General features: G+C 28.7%; 1 pseudogene; it reads left to right on the top strand.

The window, feature by feature from the left end:
* Positions 1-1,787: 1,787 nt before the first annotated feature.
* Positions 1,788-5,122, top strand: LOC141703280 (uncharacterized; annotated as a pseudogene).
* The last annotated feature ends 1,094 nt before the right edge of the window (positions 5,123-6,216 follow it).

The following is a 6,216-nucleotide window of genomic DNA, read 5'->3' as shown; positions in this document are numbered from 1 at the left end:
AATTAAAAAATACTTTTTCACTCAAAAATTTTAAATTCAATATTAAATTTAAATTTTTAGTTTAAAATATTAATTCAAAAATATCAAATATAAGTTCAAAAAATTATTAAAAAATTAATTTTTAAGAAAAAAATCAAGTAGAAAAAGTAAAGCGAGGACGAACCGTTACATTTAAAACAACGTCCTCCGACAATGTTTCATTGCACTAGCCGCAATGAAACAGTGTTGTAGGTGGCGAGGGTATTTTTTTTATTTTTTACAAATATATTTAATATTCCGGGGCTGAGTTGTTTTATATTTTTTATAGCTAACGAAAAATCGATAAAATTCCATTTTTTTTTAGTTTTCCACATTTTCAATTTTTAGCGTTATATTCGTTTACTATAAATTAAAAATTGATAAACTAAATTGGACAAGTACAAGAAAAATAAAAAAAACATAAAACTCACAATATTAAAAAAAACATAAAACTCAAAATATCCCTTATAATAAAAATTCGAAAATACTATTTCGAACAAATAATTAAAAAATACATTTTCACTCAAAAATTTTAAATTCAATATTTAAATTTAAATATTTTAGTTTAAAATATTAATTCAAAAATATCAAAATATAAGTTCGAAAAAATATTTAAAAATTCATTTTTAACAAAAAAAATAAAGTAGAAAAAATAAATCGAGGAGGAACCGTTGTAGGTGGCAGAATGTATTTTTTTATTTGTTACGAAAAATATTTAGCATTCCGGGGCTAAGTTGTTTTATATTTTTTTATAGTTAACGAAAAATCGATAAAATTCCATTTTTTTTAGTTTTCCACATTTTCAATTTTTAGCATTATATTGTACTATAAATTAAAAATTGATAAACTAAATTGGACAAGTACAAGAAAAATAAAAATAACATAAAACTCACAATATTAAAAAATACATAAAACTTATAATATTCCCTTATAATAAAAATTCGAAATACTATTTCAAACAAATAATTAAAAAATACATTTTCACTCAAAAATTTTAAATTCAATATTAAATTTAAACATTTTAGTTTAAATATTAATTCAAAAATATTAAAATATAAATTCAAAAAAATATTTAAAAATTCATTTTTAACAAAAAAATAAATTAGAAAAAATAAACAATAAATTAATATTAATTAATTAAAAAAAATAAATTAGAAAAAATATTTAATAAATTCATTGTACTAGCTGCAAGCAATGAAACAATGGGTTGCCCCAATGTTTCAATGCGGCAACCACCTGGGGCTGTACTAATTACCTGGCAAACCTAGTAACGTGGAATAATTGTTATCAAGTATCATATCAGGTTTTGTTAATCAACAATGAATTTATGACTAAGAATCTACGGATAGAGCACCATTAATGGCCATCACTCCTATGTGGCTTGACTATCTTGAGTGTTTTCCAAATTTGAGTAAAAAAATGTCCATCCAGTGCCAAGTAAATTTGCAAAAATATTTGTAATAAAAGTCTATATTAATCATACCTATTATATAATATCCAAATAGTTTTTTCAATATATGTTTGGGAATCATCTATGAAATCTTATATAGGGTGCAGGTCAACTATTCCACTTAAAAGGGTGCCAAATACGACATATATGAAGTAGATTTTTTTAATTATTACTTATGATGTGTGAGCATGATTGGCACCTCTCATGGTGCCTCTATTGTAGACGCTCTTACTGTAGATATATATTCTTAATGAAGGTGACAATTTATGTGTATGTATTTAATATGAGCCTCAGATGATATGGACTTCATGTCCGATATATGTTGACCTTGTTAGTTGACCGATTCTTTTTTATGATTACTGCTCATGGCGTTGTCTTTGCTCTTTTGATGTCTGGTGTTTGTGTTGCATTTAGCCGAGGTAATCTTTTTTCTTAGATGATCATCATGAGATACATGTTAAAAAAGACCTGTTCATTTTAAACTTTTTATGCATGGCATGGCTTCAGAAACCAATCAAAGGATATGTATTCTGAATTTGAGTTCAGAAGATATATTGGGAGAATATTTTACAATAAGTTCAATGATTCGGTCATCACTGCCTCAGCTTTCAAATCAGATAATTACATCTCCTTGAAATGCAGGACCACAAGAATGAGTGCGTATATTACTTGTACTCTCAGAAGTTTCCATGTATTTTTAGTTTTTTACTTCCTCAGTAATTTCTTTACTCATGCAATCCCATCAAATGGTGTCAGATACATTCAAAATGGTCACCCAGATACTGGCTTCCTTGTTTTTGAATCAGAGTTACTGAAATGGTGCAGTTCTCTCCAGATTGATAATGTAAATGCTAAAGCAGTAACTTTTTGTGCCCAACATAGGCAAGAATACAACTTATTTTTGTTTATTCTTAAAAAGGAAAATTAAGACTATAATTCTAAACATAGAATGATCCTTAATTCTGATATGAATTTTTTTTTATTTCCCTTGTCGAGATCAGCATCTACAAGGTCTTTGAACTGAGAAACTACAGCATGTTGTACTCCATTTCTGGTACAGATGTGCAAGGCATAAAGACCAGCTATATTATTAAAGATAGATGATAATCCCTCAGAATATTTATTTAAATTTATTTAAATTAACTATAATACAATCATTGTATCATTTTTTTAATAATTACAACATCATGGTCATTATATATTGTTTAATTTTTTGGTGATTGATTTTAATTTTAGTGATTTTTAGTAAGTTATTTGTTCTGATTTTAATTAAGGGGTGTCACTAAGTAACCCATAAGTAACCCCTAAATAATATCATTTCACATTTTTTATTAAAATGAGTCAATGTACAACGTCTCGTACTGCAAATATATATCCCTTATATCCAAGTATACTAGGGTATACCTTGGTAAAACTGAAAAAATGTCACACACAACTACATGGAAATAAATTAAATTCAAATAACAAGTTAGGAATATGTAATTAAAATTAATTAAAGAATTTAATCATGAAGGCAACAACTTGTATAATCAATAAAAGTAATATTATACCCCAATAAGAAATAAAGGTTACTTATATGTCTCTAAAATATAAGATAGGGTGATCATATAAGGGACACTGTTGTTATTCAAGAGAAATTTGCTCCCCCTACACGTTGTGCTAGGATAGTGCGAATTCACTTCGAGGATAAAACATAAACAAGAAATCTAACATGACCGGAAAACTTGAACGGAGGCCACACCTCAATTCGCACGGAAAATCATGTTGACGTGTATATATAGGCCTAACAAATTGTATGGAGATTCGAAGAACTGATGGAAATTCATAAAACTGAGATCTGAATTTATATTCAATATAGATTATACGATATTGATCCAAAATTCAATCTCATCCACATTCTAAAAATTATCTAAACCAAAAATTTAACAGAAAATAATCGAAAATAATATTATCTAGTTGTAATCAGAAATCGATCAAAACCAAATAATAAATTGTTTGAACAGAATATTACTCAAAGTATGAAATCGAATATGTATCTATATCTAAAATTTAAAATTGAATTTTAGTTTAGTTGTTATAATTTCAAAAAGTCATAACTTATATTTCATATTAATTAAACTATATTTAAGTTAATAAATTATATATTCATCATAAACTTTTATATCTAAGATGATGTTTTGTATAAAATTAACTTAATCCGAATTTTTTCTGATAATTTTGTTTCCCAATTAAACCGGAACTTAACCAAATTCAATATAATATGAACTTGATATAATTATATGATAATCGAAAATTGATCTGATCTTCATGTCTAAGTTTGCATGTGTGAGAAAAACTAGAAAAAGAGGTTATAATCTCGGTTTTTTCACTGAAAACCATAGATTATGTGAATTGTCATGTTTATGTTAGTAAATGGGCTAAAAAAATAAAGAAAAGGTTAGCTAGCTAGGTCTTTTTCACTGACATTCTCTATCTATCTATCTGCGAGTATATATGTAGAGCCTAATTGGCTAGCTTTGGATGGCTTGTGTCTAAGACATGGACTCTGCTGTTCAAGCCCTTTAAAATGCATGACCTTGAACGTCTAACTTAAAGTCCTTGATCTTTATCTATACAGTACACAAGTCATACAAGTCATAGACACCATTAATTTATATAAAAATAGTAATTGACTCAATAAAATTAATAAATTGTCCAGGTCAAAGATATTAACTTGGTTTAAATGTACTGCCCTACCCTATGTATTCTCACCGTATCAAACAGCTTGTTTAATAACACCTTGGATGAACTTTATAACAACAACTTGCAGTTGTCTAACACCTATTTTCAAGAGATATTTCTTAGAATATAAATGTTTACACTTTTTGAATAATATTGTGGGGTAAGTGCCATGAATAACATTTTGACACATCTTCTTGACAGCCGGGGATTAATGATGTTGATTTACCGATGCCCGAAGACATGCCCCTCCTAAGTTTCATTCAATAGAGGATGGATGTGTTCTTAAATCCTTCAGTTATCCCCTACATCACACAAGAGTGAATTTTATTGAACTGTTCCATGAAAAGGTGCTGGTCAAGCAGGAGAATGAAAATCTTCAAATTCTTGATGTATGTACTTATTTCCTTTATAATAATATGCATGTTCTTTATAATAGTTGAAATTTTTGTTTACAGGTTCTGACGTCTGAGCTGATAGAGGTGAATAGAACTAAATCTATGGTTCTTATTATGTTTTTCTACAAGGCTCATTTAGATGACCTATGGTTGGGACAAAATGGTAAACATCCTTTTCAAAACCTGATGCTAAATATTATTACACCACGTTCGCACGTGCACACACTGTGGATTAATTCTTAACATATGAATTATTATATTGCATTTCATGTGTCTTTGTGCAGCTGGTTCAATAAAGATCAGCAGTATCTTGATCGGTAAATGCCTTGCCAAGATCAATGCTCGTAACACCAGCGTGATAAAAGAATGCAAGTGCAGTGGTAGAAGGTGCAACTTAAGCAAGCCAATCAAAGGTACTAAAATCAAGAGCACTCTTGAAGATGCACTAAAAAACATCACTTCTATCTTTTATGATGAAGAACGCGGTGAGATATACACTGGTCAACGGCTTGGCTTGGTCCATGTTTGGTCGAAATAAAGCAGCTCGATCTCATTGCTTTGAAAACTACATGGCCAAATCTAGACATGTGCAACTAAAGGATCTCATTAGCTTAAAGACTACAATTGGTGTACTATATTTACTTAATTACAAATACATCATGGTAAAATGTAATGTTGCTAAAACTCAATTATCATGGGTAATGATATTAGGCCGGTACTCGGTGTTTTAAACTTGCAGCAGCGTGGCATGTCAAACGGCCTAGTACTCTTACTTCCTAAAATCTTGAATCCACCTGTTCTTATTAATATTCTAATGCTTATCAATATTTTCCCTACAAATTGAGCTAACATAGATAAACTTTTTGAAACATAAGCACTTTCCATTGCATTATGATTCTTATATTTATATTGTTAGAAATATGTACATATTTTTTATGTAAAATTTAACTGGCTCTAGGCCTCATTTCTTTCAACTAAGTAACTTAAAATTCCTTATATTGAAAGTGAGTGTTACTTTTAGATTTGCTCTATGTTAGGTTTGCTGTATTTCATACCCGGTAAACTAACTTCAAGTTCCATACCTTTTCCAGTTAAAAAGGTGTTACCAAACTCCACAGTGATTATTACAAGTTAAGTAGCTATTTAATATAAAATATTAATTACATACCAAAATTAACAACATAACCTCTAGATGCATATGAATAAACCAAACACATATATTTTTTTTTGCCAAGAACCAAACACATATATTTAGTTATCTTGAAACTTGTAGTTTTAATTGAGGAAGTTAAGTTCTATATAATTATAAAAGTGAAATAGTCTTTTGTGTAATTCACCTAAATACCATATTTCTTCTTTTTTGTTTTATATTATATCCACTACTAGAAAAAGTAGAATAGACACTGCCTCTTTGAGATCGGTTGCTTGTGGAGCCTATGTAAAAGGTGTTTTATACATTGATTTTGGGAAACCGATGTCTTTTGTTGTTATAAACATCAGTGTTTTAGCCCAACCGATTTTATATGTCTTTTTTAAAAAAATTAATCAACGCACCTTCCCCTGTTTTCCCCCTTAACCAAATAATTCATTCCCTCCATGTGTTTCCCCCCTTGTTTTTTGACTTGATAAAAT

The sequence above is a fragment of the Apium graveolens genome, unplaced genomic scaffold (genome assembly GCF_009905375.1).
Source record: "Apium graveolens cultivar Ventura unplaced genomic scaffold, ASM990537v1 ctg6430, whole genome shotgun sequence".
Taxonomy (NCBI): Eukaryota; Viridiplantae; Streptophyta; class Magnoliopsida; order Apiales; family Apiaceae; genus Apium; species Apium graveolens.
The sequence above is the reverse complement of the archived record's forward strand: the minus strand, read 5'-3'. Positions and strand labels throughout refer to the sequence as shown.